Source organism: Henckelia pumila, chromosome 3 (assembly GCF_033568475.1).
Source record: "Henckelia pumila isolate YLH828 chromosome 3, ASM3356847v2, whole genome shotgun sequence".
Classification (NCBI taxonomy): Eukaryota; Viridiplantae; Streptophyta; class Magnoliopsida; order Lamiales; family Gesneriaceae; genus Henckelia; species Henckelia pumila.
Window position 1 is genome coordinate 180496258 of NC_133122.1, and position 15350 is coordinate 180511607.

Consider the following 15350-nt stretch of genomic DNA (forward strand, 5'->3'; position numbering starts at 1 on the left):
CAGTCATCATGTTGCATGCATTATATACATATGTTTACTCATGTCTATGTACTGGGCGTAGCGCTCACGTCCTAGTTGTTATCTTGGACACCCTATTCCATGGGGCAGGTCGCAGGATGGACGGAGCTGGTAGTTCAAGGCAGGACTAGGGAGCAGGAGCTTTGAAAGTTTTTTATACAGCACGATTTATTAGCTGTATAATGTTTACTTTTAAGAATTTCGATATGGTTGTAACACTACAGATTTAAGCCTGGATTATATTACTAAGCTGATATGTAAATTATGGATTATGTTTCCGCACGTTTTTACTCTGTTAAGTATTTTGCTGTATTAAGTTTAATGCATGTTATTAGTTGCCAGTTAGTAGGTGATTCCATGCAGGGTCACTACATTTTTGGTATCAGAGCATGCATAGATTTTGGGATTAGTACTTGGGATTTAGTTTAGTCTTGAGTAATTCTTGCGCATTTGGGATTTTAATGTGCAATTCTTTTCAGGATATGGCTGACGAGAGTCACGGTAGTGTTGGCCAGGGAGGTGGTCATCATCATCGTCGCCATCATCATCAGGATGATCAACATCGTCCTCATGAGGGTCGACGTCGCTATACTATTAATAAGTTTATGCAGGTAGGACCGAAACCCTTAGTGGGAGGCGAGAATCCTGAACAAGCTAGAAGCTGGATGTCTAAACTTGAGAGCACGTTCCGAGCTTTTGAGTGTACTGAGGAGCAGAAACTGGAAGTTCTAGAATTCGTTCTAGAGGATAGAGCACGTTTTTGGTGGGATTCCAAGGTTGCTCAGGCACGTACTGAGAGAGGACAGGTGACTTGGGGGGATTTCTGTCGGGAGTTTCAGAAATTATATTTTCCTCCGGCTGTTCGCCAAACACGATCTATGGAGTTGCTTACTTTGAGGCAAGGATCAATGACTATTGATCAGTATCAACAGCGATTTCTTGATCTGCTACCTTTCAGTCCTCATATTAATGAGAGTGATGCGTCGAAATATGATATCTTTTTGCAAGGACTGAACCAAGATATCTACTCTCAGGTTGTCGTCTGTGATGACCCGGTATCTTATGAGACTTTGGTAAACCGTTGCCATCTTGTGGAGACTAGCAACAGGCGTGCACAGTTGATGATGCCAGCACAGCCTAGTAGATTTATTGAGCCTCGAGCTCAATCTGTTGTGTCATCTGTACCTACGTCTTCTTCTACTCCTACTACTTCATCTGGTACTCGTGGTTCACGAGGTACTTTCCGCTTTGGGAAGAAGAAGAAGAAGGAGGAGTTTTGTAGCCACTGTGGTGGGAAGCATCCTGCAGCTTCATGTCGGAGAGCTACTGGGGCTTGTTATATTTGTGGTCAGCAGGGACATCTGCGGAGAGATTGTCCTCAGCGCATGGGTTCTGCTAGTGGATCGGGATCCCAGGTTGGATCTCAGGCTTCTATTTTTCCACGTCAGCAGCCAGCACCACAGAGTTCTTCTGGTTATCGTCCCCAGACTCAAGGGCAAGTGTTTGCTCTGTCTCAGGAGCAGGCTATTGAGGGAAGCGATCGCATGTTGGCAGGTAACTTCTTGTTATGTGGTATTCCTGCACTTGTATTAATTGATACTGGAGCATCGCATTCCTTTATTTCTAGTCTCTTCGTTAAGAGACATAGATTACCTTACGTATCATTAGATATGGATTTAGTTGTATCTACTCCGTTGGAGCAAGAGATAGTAACTAAGCGTCTAGTGATGGGTTGCCTTCTGGAGTTTGAGGGTAATGTGTTATCGGCTAATTTGATGATATTAGCGATGACGGATTTTGACTGTATCTTGGGAATAGATATGCTGACTTTGTATCACGCTACTGTGGATTGTTATCAGCGTCTGGTACAGTTTCATCCCGTTGAGGGTGATAGCAGGTACTTTTATGGTGAGGGTGCGCGACCTCCGATGCCACTTGTTTCGGCTCTGAAGGCATGTCATGTCTTGGAGTCAGGTGGGGAGGGCTACCTCATCTATGCAGTTGATATGTCCATGAGTAGTACGGGTATTGATCAGCTACCGGTTGTCAGCGAGTTTCCTGACGTATTCCCTGATGAGATTCCTGGTTTTCCTCCGGTTCGAGAGGTTGAATTTGGTATTGATCTTGTACCAGGAACTACGCCTATATCCCGAGCACCTTATCGTCTGGCACCGTCAGAGATGAGGGAATTGAAACAGCAGTTACAGGATCTGCTTGATAAGGGATATATTCGTCCGAGTGTTTCTCCGTGGGGAGCACCTGTTTTGTTTGTCAAGAAGAAGGATGGATCGATGCGATTATGTATTGATTACAGGCAGTTGAATCGTGTCACCATCAAGAATAAGTATCCTTTGCCGCGGATTGATGATCTGTTCGATCAACTACAGGGTACTTCTGTTTATTCGAAGATAGATCTGAGATCTGGATACCATCAGATGCGGGTACGAGATTCAGATATATCTACGACTGCTTTCAGGACCAGATACGGGCATTATGAATTTCTGGTGATGCCATTCGGTTTGACGAATGCACCGGCAGTCTTTATGAATCTGATGAATCAGGTATTTCGAGATTATCTGGATAGATTTGTCATCGTCTTCATAGATGATATTCTTGTTTATTCTCATGACAAGGATGAGCATGCACAGCATTTGAGGATTATTCTACAGACGTTACGAGATAAGCAGCTATATGCGAAATTGAGCAAGTGTGAATTTTGGCTTGATCGGGTAGTATTTCTCGGTCATGTGATTTCGAGTGAAGGGATATCTGTTGATCCTAGTAAGATAGAGGCAGTGCTGAACTGGTCTCGTCCGACGACGGTTGCTGAGATTCGTAGTTTCTTGGGTCTAGCGGGATATTACCATCGGTTCATCGAGAATTTTTCACAGTTGGCCAGGCCTTTGACTCAGCTTACTCGGAAAGATGTTACCTTCATTTGGTCCTCGGATTGTGAGGAGTCATTTCACGAGCTGCGTAGACGTCTTACTACTGCACCTGTGCTAGCTCTACCTTCTGGATCAGGAGGTTATGTTGTCTATACTGATGCCTCTGGTCAGGGGTTGGGATGTGTGTTGACACAGCATGGACATGTTATTGCCTATGCTTCTCGACAGTTGAAGACGCATGAGAGTAATTATCCAGTGCATGATCTCGAGTTAGCCGCCATTGTATTTGCGCTCAAGATTTGGAGACATTATCTTTATGGCGAGAAATTTGAGATATTTACGGATCACAAGAGTTTGAAGTATTTATTCACTCAGGCAGAGTTGAATATGCGACAGAGACGCTGGATGGATCTCCTGAAGGATTATGATTGTGAAATCAAATATCATCCAGGTTCTGCTAATCTTACTGCTGATGCCTTGAGTCGGCAGGTGAGACTGTCTGCACTTCAGACTAATGAAATATCTCATATGATTCAAGAGTGCTGTTCATTGAGTTTTACGCTCAAGCACAAGAAAGGGAGGAATGGGATTCGTTTGTATACTATTCTATCTGAGCCAGCATTGTATTCTCGGATTAGAGATACTCAGATATTTGATGTTAAGACTCAGCGATTGGCACGTCTAGCCAATGGAGTTAATACATCTGGATTCCATTTTCAGGCAGATGGTTTATTGTGCCTATCCAATAGAGTGGTTGTACCTAATGTTGCGGAGCTCAGGAATGATATTCTATCTCAAGCTCACAGGAGTCGATTATCAGTTCATCCTGGAAGTATGAAAATGTATAAGGACTTGCGAACTAAATTCTGGTGGAAGGGGATGAAGCGAAGTGTGTATCAATTTGTTTCGAGATGTTTGGTTTGTCAACAGGTCAAGGCTGAACATCGACGACCAGGTGGATTACTGCAGAATCTTGGGATTCCCGAATGGAAGTGGGAGCACGTAACTATAGATTTTGTTACCCACTTGCCTATGACGTCACGTCAGTGTGATGCTATCTGGGTTGTCGTTGATCGTTTGACGAAATCAGCACATTTTATTCCTTATAACCGAGAATATTCTTATGATCGCATGGCACGTTTATATATCCAGGAGATTGTGCGATTACATGGGATTCCAGTGAGTATTGTCAGTGATAGAGATCCGCGATTTACTTCACGTTTTTGGGGTAGTTTTCAGCAGGCGTTGGGTACCACTCTGAGTTTGAGCACGGCGTATCATCCGGAGACTGACGGGCAGTCAGAGCGCACTATTCGTACGCTGGAGGATATGCTACGTTCTTCTGTCATGGACTTTGGTTTATCTTGGCAGGATCAGTTACCTTTGATTGAATTTGCCTACAATAACAGTTATCATCGTAGTATTGATATGGCACCTTTCGAGGCATTGTATGGTCGACGGTGTCGTACTCCGTTATTCTGGGATGAAGTTGGGGAACGGCAAGTCGAGGGTCCTGAATTGGTGCACCAGATTGTAGACAAGGTAGATTTGATCAAGCATATGATCAAAGTTGCTCAAGATAGACAAGCCAGTTATGCGAATATTCGCCGTAGGCCACTTCAGTTTGAGCCTGGTGAATATGTATTTCTCCGGGTATCACCTTTCAGAAAGGTGATGAGATTCGGTGTGAAGGGCAAGTTGTCTCCTCGTTACGTTGGGCCTTTCCAGATACTGGAGAAGATCGGAGATGTTGCTTATCGTTTGGCTTTACCGCCATCTCTTTCCAGTATACACAATGTTTTTCATGTGTCGTTGCTTCGACAGTACATAGCTGATGAATCTCATGTGATTCAATCTACTGATATTCAGCTAGAGCCAGATCTGTCTTTTGTGGAACGACCAATCTGTATCCTAGACAGGAAGGAGAAAGTTCTTCGGAACAAGACTATACCACTTGTGATGGTACAGTGGCAGCGCCGAGGCGTTGAAGAAGCAACTTGGGAAACTGAGAGTCGTATGCGAGCAGAATATCCTGAGTTGTTTGCTTTGTATTTTTGATTTCCATATAAGATGTAATTATTGTTGTTGTAATAAGACATGGTTTGTTGTTTCATATTGTTATCTTGATTTATCTTTAGATGTTATTTCGCGGACGAAATATCTAAAGGTGGGGAGAATGTAGTAACCCGGAACCCATTTTAAGATAATAATATGTTAAACATGATTAAGGGTTGGTAATTGATCTATTTCGGAGTGTTATTGGACTTCGGAAGAGGAATTTGGGCTTTCGACTTTGGGCCAGATCGGAAGCTCCGATCCCAGTTCGGAAGCCCCGATCCTGACCACTTCGGAAGCAGATCGGATGCACGGAGATCGGACGTTCCGATCAGGAACAGAGGTTCCGATCTTAGCCAGCCAGCAATGCTCGATGACTCAGCCGTGAGTTTTGACAAGTGTTGATCGGGGGTTCGATCGGAAGTTCCGATCCCGGAACGGTGGTTCCGATCCCGACGTGTCGGACATGCACAGAATGAGCTGGAATCGGAAGCTCAGATCCCGAGATCGGTGGTTCCGATCGTTGCCGAGATTTTGGCTATAAATAGGGCTCATTTGCTTCAGTTTTGAAATACGAATTCCCGCGTTTCCTTCTTCAGTTATATAGTGTGAGATATACACTTGAGGGCCTATCGATTATAATAGAGGTTCTGGAATAACCAAGGTATGGTTATAGTCATTCAGGACTAGCGACTCCAAAGGGCTAACTACGGACGAAGGTATGGTCCGGGAATCTATTTAATTTTTGGGAGTACTTATTAGCTTAGTTAAGGCTTATAGAATTTATGTAGTGATACGGTGAACTTTTGAATATAGGCTTGGAACCTAGGATCCTTTTATACTTGAACTAGCCTAGAGGTACGTACACATTGACTGAGATTGCCAGCGAGTAAACATGTTTATATGTTGCATTTATTTGGCATTATTATATGGCATGATATATGATTTACCGCTTTTTATATTCATATGTCATGTGCATATACACGTTGAGCCTATACCTTGTTATACCTGACTATAGAGCCGCTCAGCTCTATACTCGATAGTCTGTCACTGAGAGTACCGCGACGGCGGGGGCATTTATGTCTGTCTACTCTGGTGTACTAGACGAGTGTGGTTGCACCCAGAGGTTGATCCGTGTGGTGGCAGCACTCATATGGCGCCGGTTCTGAGCATGACTTTTCAGATGACCCTGTACCAGTCATCATGTTGCATGCATTATATACATATGTTTACTCATGTCTATGTACTGGGCGTAGCGCTCACGTCCTAGTTGTTATCTTGGACACCCTATTCCATGGGGCAGGTCGCAGGATGGACGGAGCTGGTAGTTCAAGGCAGGACTAGGGAGCAGGAGCTTTGAAAGTTTTTTATACAGCACGATTTATTAGCTGTATAATGTTTACTTTTAAGAATTTCGATATGGTTGTAACACTACAGATTTAAGCCTGGATTATATTACTAAGCTGATATGTAAATTATGGATTATGTTTCCGCACGTTTTTACTCTGTTAAGTATTTTGCTGTATTAAGTTTAATGCATGTTATTAGTTGCCAGTTAGTAGGTGATTCCATGCAGGGTCACTACAGTGCACTACAGCCATGATCATTATCGAAATCACAGAGTCAAAATTCAAGGATCTAAGTTCACCAAAAAATTTATATGACTATGTTCAGTACAATTTATGCAATTCATTGAGTTTATTTGACTTAGCCTTGCACATGTCATATTCATACACTCATTTCTTTTTACATGTGCTTCATTTTTTTTAAGCTTAGGGGCACGAACAATTATTTTGTTACGCATTATTTTAAATTCTGTGTGTGCTTGTATTTATGTAGTACTCGTTATCCCCCCCACATATTCTTGTTGAGTCCTTTAGACTCACTACACTCATTTGTTTTCAGGTGATCACTATTACTTTGAGGCTGAGGGGCAGGATCCCCAGAGCGAGGTCACCGGTGGTGTAGGCCCTTGACCGACGTGCTTTTAGTTGTTCCGCAAACTCTGATTTTTCCCTTTTTACTTATGAGTGAAATATTTTCATACATTGTCAGCCATTTGCAGGATGTGTTTTCCCTGCTTTAAAACTTTTGGCATGTAAACTTAACAGTTTATTTTTCCGCAACTGTGTGGGATTAACTCTTTTTTTAGATTCTATGATTACCGTATTTGGATTTTTACCCTGTGTTTATTTTATTTTGATATTAATTGCTGACTGCGTCAGTTGGGCTTACAATATTTTGAAGCGAGTCATGGCGAAAATTTTTAAGAATTCCGCAAATTCCTTATTTATTAATTATATTTTAGAGGGTATCAGGTCGTTTCATTAACAATACCAATAGAACTCAGTAGGGTTGGGATACCGTATCAAAATACCGAATTATTGGGATATCGTACCGAAATTTTTTCGATATACAGATATTTTTTCGGTATACCGAATTTTTTTTCGATATTTGTACGGTACCAGTATGGTTTTTTTCATATCAAAATTTCGAAATTTTGGTATCGGTACCGGTATAAATTTTTTTCATACCGATATTTTTGGTACGATATACTGAGTGGGAGTGATAGCTTGACTTGAAGTGTATTGGTTCCACTCTTGACCTGCACGATTGACAATCAAACCTGGGTCCTAATATTTTCCCTCAAAGACAAACTTGTTACGGTCCACCCATATATTCCAAGAAACCATAGCAAAAGTTTCACAATCTTCCTTTGCAACTCCATAAAGGACAAACCCTTGAAACGGGATAACATTGGCCATGCTGTTATCGTTTGATTTATGGTTTGAGTATCAAGAGTTGTTTGAATTTGGTTATCATGCTTATGTGTTTGATTATTACCTTGATCACCTAGTAATTTTTCATACAATCTAAAGCTAAATTATATATCAAATCCGTAATTGTTTGGTCCCTCTAATTTGTGAAGCAACTGCGATTGATAATTTCTGCTTTTGAATTTATTAATTCGTAGGAACATCTCTTGACTAGATTAAATATAACCACTTGTGTTTGTGTTGTTTAGCTTCATCAATCTTACTAGTTTGAATGCTACCTTGTGTTTAAACCTTAATCGCTTGTATTTTGGTTGATTCATTGGTAAGAGTTAATATTAGAACGCTTGCTTCTATTTACCTAAAGTTAAGGTGAGATAGAAATTGAATTTTCAATGATGAATATTCAAATGTGAATTTATTATTTTTAGAGAATCGATGATCGAGTGAATAAACTTCAAGGACGTAGTCGACCGATACCAATATTTTTTTAATTGATTGTTAGTAAACTTAATTTTAATCTTGCATGCTAGTTAGTTTGAATTTTAGAATTAGTATTTATTTATTTCCTGAATTTTTAGAAGTTAGAAAAACAAAAACACCCATTTATTTATTTATAGTATTTTTAATTCATAGCACAATACATTTCAACCTTCTTGTGGGAAGATCTCTACTCTCGCTACTACATACTTATTTGTTTGAATTGAGTGGGATAATAATGAATACGTCCCTAAAGTTTTCTAACTTTTCCAAAAATATACTAACACTTTTTTCGTACCCAATTACGTCCCTATTTTAATATAAAGTTTTTCTGATATATCCTCCAAACTAAAAATTTCCTATACTATCCTTATATTAATATTTTGTATTAAAATTTTCCTTTGGCTCAAAAAATGGTATCAAAGCCTAGATACTTTTATTCAGACTACATATTATTCATTAAATCATACTTTTTTTTATTGAGGAAGATATCAACAAACTATGGATTCAAACGAGAGTTGAACAAGAAGGATTTCATTTACATGAAATCTCATAAAGTGAATCTATTTAAAATAGATTCTTTACAACAAAAGTTAAAAATACTTGGGTCATTTATACGCTCTGAAGAGATTAAAAAATATGATTTCTAATTCTCAATTTTTAGAAATTACACCAGATTCCTCTAAACTCTCCGAAGATCTTATAGAAATTCAAAAGACGGTACAATATTACAGCAATCAGCTGTATGAAATACCTCGGTAGATTGAAGAAATCCTTAAGAAACAAGAAGAAATTCTTGGAACTCTAAAGGATCTTCAAACAAAAATCATAAATCTAGAACACACCTCAAGTTCTAGAAAAGGTAATATAGGAGGAAGGTTACCACTCTCGTTTGGGACCGAACCTTTGCTACATCAGAAAGATAAAACAAAAATGGTACAAAAACCTTTAAATGATGAAGAAATTATGATTAATCTTATAAAAACAGTATCATAGAAAAACATTATCTGATTACTACTTTAGAAAGATTAAATCTTGAGGATCTACAAGATCTTGCAGATTCATTTGCGAATCTCAAAGTAGTAGATCTAAAAATGAATTCCCCTGAGGGTGAACAACCCATAGGGAATCCTCCAAGATATGTGGTTAAAACAGAACAACCACATAGTGAGTTCCATGTTAGAAAAAATTCACATCCAACAGGAACCAGGTCAAGAAGGAGTAAGATACCACTACATCAAACTCCTTACGGAAAAACTGTTTTAGATCCAATACATCCTTATGAGGTTATGTTAAACCTTGATGTTCTGAACTTTAAAAACAGAGAAGATCGCATAGATGATTGGACATCAGCTATGAGAATAGCGGCAGAAACTTTAAATCTCAATAAATAAGGATTTATCAAACTTCTGGAAATGAGTCTAATGGGATCTGTTAAGATAGCTTGGGAAATGACCATGCCTGAGACTAAAGAATCAGTCTTAGCAGGAGAATCTCTAAGCGAAATTGGAGGAAGAATGACCACGCTATTCAAGGCACAATTTATAGGAGTGGATTATTTCAATAATCAAGATACAGAGAAGAAAAAAAGATATACTCAAGCTCTGTACAGTCTCGAGTTGCACGATATCTGTTTAGTTGATGAATACATCATGTTATTCACTAAATACAGATGGAATTCAGGAGTCGAAGAAAATATAGCTATTCAGATATTTTTTGCAAAGATGCCAAGTCCCTGGAGAGACATGCTGATAAAAGAATACGTTCCAGGTAATCCAGATACACTGGCAAGAAGAGCCTCTTTTCTTAAAGGAAAATTGGCAGAATGGTGCTATATGGCAGCATTACAAAAGAACTACAAAAATATAAGGGGTATTAGTAAGCAAACTCCTTTATGTTGTAGAAAAAATTATCTTCCTACGGTTATTGGGAATAAATCACAGGGAGTTAAGAGGAAGAAATTCAGAAATAATCCCTACAATAAAATAATGAGAAGTTCTTGGAAACTAAGAACATTTTGGTCCAAACAAAAGGCCAGATCTTATAGATCGGAAAAAAGAAGTGGACCTACAAGAACATCCCCAGCAACAAGCTCGTCGCAAAGCAGGGGAAGAACACCATCTAGAAAAACTTTTAGAAGAACTCATACAATAGCAAGTGAAAGTTTCAAGGATTGCAACTGCTGAACATGTGGAGCAAGAGGACATATATCTACAAACTTTTCAGAAAACAAGAAAAAAGGAGTTAAACTCTTTGAAGCAACACCAGATATGGATGATGCGGTCTTCTTTCAAGATCTAGTCCAAGTATATCAATTTGAGGATATCCCCTTAGATGAAAGCATATACGAAGAAGAGATATTGTTTAGCCAAAAAGAATCCGATGATGAATCAAAATCAGAATCAGAATAAAGAAGAGGTGTTTCGACATGAAACACATGAGAGTTTGGCTGGATTTTTTAGTCAAACCATGATATCTCATAATATGGTCCAAAGAATTGTGAGAGAAAATCCAACTTTACAGAAGTACCAAGGATTTTTGACAGGACAAGTAGAAAGAGTCTTAGGCAACCTAGGGCTTAGAAAAAGAAGAAATAATTTGATTTACAAAGTATCCAGAAGGGAAATGACAATCTCTATGGAGTTAACGAGTAATCAAATAGAGATGGAGTTAATTCCTTTTGAAGAAATAAGAGAGGAATTGCAAAAGCTGAAAAGTGAGGTAGCAAGGACGATGTCTAGGATTCATATTGGAGCAATCCAAATAATGATCAAGGCAACTTTTAAAGAAGGAATAGATTCACCCATAGATATCGTTGTATGTGATAAAATAATGGGGAATATCCAAGATGCTGTTCTGGGTACTATCTCAGAAAATCTATATGCAGAAAAAATTGTAGGAGTTATTTATCTGAGAATAGCCTACAATTTAGCTGACAGAGACTTTAGTCGAGCCTTGACGTTGCATCAAAACTTCAAGGAAAAAATATTAATGAAGGAAGGTAATAGGCCATATTCTATTACATATCAAATTTTATATGCTCTTTCTAATACTCACCATTCAAAATTATTTATTAGAAATGAGTTTATTGAAATTCCAGAGATCTTCGGGAAAGTTGCTCAAGCAATATACCCGGAAAGAATCGAGTTTCCTTTAATTCAGGAAAAAGACATTCAAATTCAAGATAAGTCGGTTCTATACATAGACCTTAAAATAGAACCCGAAGGTTATCTTTCCAAGGGGACCGAATGACAAGTCGAAGGTGGGATAAATCTCCTATTCAAAAAATTCCACCTGAAGAAAAGGAGTTTTCTATAATAGGAAAACTTAGATCCCTAGAAGGATGGAAAGAAGTCAAAATAATATTCGAAATTACAAGTCACATGAAACAATTTCCTTGTAATTCGATTTACTATTTAGAACAACAGGTGAAAGGAACTTACCAAGGATTAATAAATGTTGGTGAATTGGAAGTCCAAATTTCGGGGATCCCAAGAAAAGAAATAGATCAACTAATTATTGGCTTAGAATTCTTGGAAGATCATAAACCATGAAAACGCCTTGAAAAAGGAATAGAGTTCATGGCGAAAGAAAAAACTTGGAGAATTTAATAAGAATCCTACGAGATGGAAAAACAAGAGAATTGGATAAGGGACAATCCCTTAATCAGATTCGAAAACTCTGTTCACAAACAGAGGAAGAAGCAACTTTTGAAATTAGTAAGTCATGAACTTGATTTACTAGAACACATTAAAAAAGTAGAAATGAGTAACCACACTCTAACTTCTGAGGCCTTAGAAAAACTAAAGATGAATAGTCTTAATCGGATTACTGAGTTACAACATAGTCTGTTAAAGATGGCGGGGCCATTTAGTAATCCCTTTTAAAAATGACAACAAGTCCTTTCTCCATATACATTCCGATTGGAATGTTGTATGAACAATATAAGGCTAAATACTTTGCAGCCTATATTGATTCAGGAGCAGAAATTTGTACAGCAAAAAGATGAGTCTTTCCTACAGATTGTGAAGAAGAATTGCCAAAAATTGCTGGACGAGATTTGTCGAAAAGAATTCTTATTCTTTGCAGAGGAATAAAACAAGCAGAAATCCTTATGGGAGGCGCAGGTCAGACTCCTTGGTACAAGGTAAAGACACCACCAATATATTTCCATGATATAGGAGTCGATATCTTGTTGGGAAATAACTTTTTACAAATGTTTAAAAAATACACACAAGATAACGAGTTAAGACGACTTATGTTTACTACCATTTGTGAACATAAGATTATCGTTCAACGACTCAAGATGACCTTTTATCGACAAATGCCGATAATGTTCCGCAGCCAGCATGGTGATAAAGGACAACTTTTTCACCCAAAAATGAAAGATCCAAGAAGGTTTGGAGAAACCATGTTGAAAATAACAATAGAACAAGAACTCCAAACAGAGGATATGGAGCTTCTCAAGGTAACTCTGAATCACAGAGATATAGAGTTAAAAAATAAGGTATCCCTTGAAGATGTCAAAAAGAGGCTCAAAGAAAGTTATAACGAGCATCCTTTGGCATGGTGGGATAGAAATCAACTCAAAGCCAGTATTACACTAAAGAAAGGCAAAGAGTATGAATTCGTTAGATATAAGCTTATCCCGATGAACATAACAAATCAAAGGGATATGAGAATGATTATCAAGTAACATTTGGACATTGGTTTAATCAAAGAAGGAGTTTCACCATATAGCAGCCTAGGCTTTTTGGTCAGAAATCATGGTGAAATAAAAAGAGAGAAACCCAGGTTAGTTATTAACTACCAAGGTATTAATAAAATCCTGGAGTTTGATGGGTACTTCATACCCAGTAGAGAATATCTAATTAGCTGTGTACAAAATGCTACAGTGTTCTAAAAATTTGATTGTAAGTCTGGATTTTATCAGATTCGTATGGAAAAAGACAGTAAGAAATTCACAGCCTTCTCTACACCACAAGGACATTATATCTGGGAGGTTATGCCTATGAGATTGGCTAATGCACCCTAAATATTTCAAAGAAAGATGGATAATCTTTTCAAAGATTATTTCAACTTCATGTTTGTTTATATTGATGATATTCTTATAGCATCAAAAAACATAGATGAACATGTTAAACATTTAGAGATTTTCTCTAAAATTTGTAAACAAGAAGGACTGGTTTTATCTGAAAAAAAAGCAGTCATATCAACAAGGAAAATTGAATTCCTTGGTATTGAGATTGATGAATCTGGAATAATTCTACAACCCCATATTGTGAAAAAGGTAAAGAATTTTTCAGATAAATGCAAAGATGTAAAACAACTCCAAAGTTTTCTAGGATTAGTTAATTTTGCAGGGATGTTCATAAACAACCTGACAATATAGTGTTCAGTCCTTTGTTAAAAAAAGATGCAAGATTTATATGGACCGATGACCATACTAAAGGGGTAAATCAATTAAAGGAGATATGTAAGAATCTCCCAAAAATGGCTATACCCGTGGATGAAAATGATCTGGTATTATTTACGGATGCCAGTGACGAATGGTGGGCAGCAGTCCTTACTAAGATCACTCCGGATGGAGAAATACCATGCAGATATTGTAGCGGTCTTTTTTTAGAATCTGAGACTATCAGATGACATATCAACGAGAAGGAATTTTTATGCAGTTAAAAGGGCTTTCGAAAAATGGCCATTATTTTTACTTGCTAAAAAATTCACTTTGAAGGTTGATAACACCCAGGTAAAAGCTTTCCTAAGAAATAAGATTGAATCTAAACCTGAGAAATCTAGGTTATTAAGATGGCAAGCATTATGTCAAAATTATATTTTTTGATATTGTGGATTCCATCATGAAAATGCAGAGGCATCTCAGGGAACACCTTGGGTTGCTTCAAACCAAGTTCAACCAGCTTGTCATAAGTGCTGATATGGCGGACAGGTTACAACAAGCTGATCGAATCAAAGTATCCAATCGAATCACATGATGTCTGCAAGCTCAAACTCAATTATGGGCTGTTATTCAAGGGCCAATTATGTGTGCCATAGAAAAACCACCGGTTGTAAAACAGTTTGTTGAGGATTCTAACACTCAAGAAACAAGCTCTAATCTATCATCAGCTTTTGATGATCTAGATAAAGCAACAATTGATGAGGATAATTCATGAAGTCAACCCTTCGTCTCTGGAGTAAAAGAGGAAGAGATCAATCTTAGGCCCAACATAGACAAGTGCAAATCTAAGATTGATGCTAATCCAGCTGTCATTTCTCCATTTCAGGTTTATCAACAAAGATGAGAGAAATTAAGTACAAGAAGTGAAATCAACCCGACCACTTGCAGGGTTGATATTGCAGGAATATATCCAAGGGTTTGGCTAAAAAATAATGTCAATCCTAAGAATGTAAAGCTATGGTATGAATTTGGGGCTTTAGCCTCAGTTTATACAACTTCACCAGGCTTCCCAGAAATATCACAGCTACCAAAATGGATTCAGGAAGCAGTTCAAGAAACATGGGCAAATAACGATCATTTGTCCAGAGGAGATGTGCTCGAGTTATACTTCTTTAGTGCAGCTCCAGAACCAACAGGGAAAGGATCACACGAGCCCTTTCATTACATCAAGCTAAGGAGACCCGATATGAATAATCAAATATTTATCAAAGATCCTATATCTGAAGAAATACCATTGGTGTCCACTTTCGGAGAAAATGAAATCTCAACCAGAAGGACATGGGGTATTTGGGTTTGTCTTACCGAGATGGACAAGGTCAAATTTCCGTTCGAATTTTATCAGAATTCTGTGAACGGATCATTCCTCTTAAACACAATGATAGGAAAAACTACGGCTTTTGTGGTAGAACTCTTCGAAAAGAAGAGGAACTTTTTGTGGAACAACAAGCTGATGGGGGGAGTAAAGAAACTAGCCAAAAATTTTGTAACATGGCTCATATCGGAAGATGATCAGAGAATATCTGCCCAGAATGTCCAAACTAGAAGGAGCCAGAATTCGGAAAAACCTTCAGACCCCGAACGTATCTAAAAGATTTTTTCGAAACAAGAAAAAGTGGACATGGACCACCAAAAACGCATTTTCCCAGTGTCCACTGCAAAAGCAAAAGATGCCCCGAC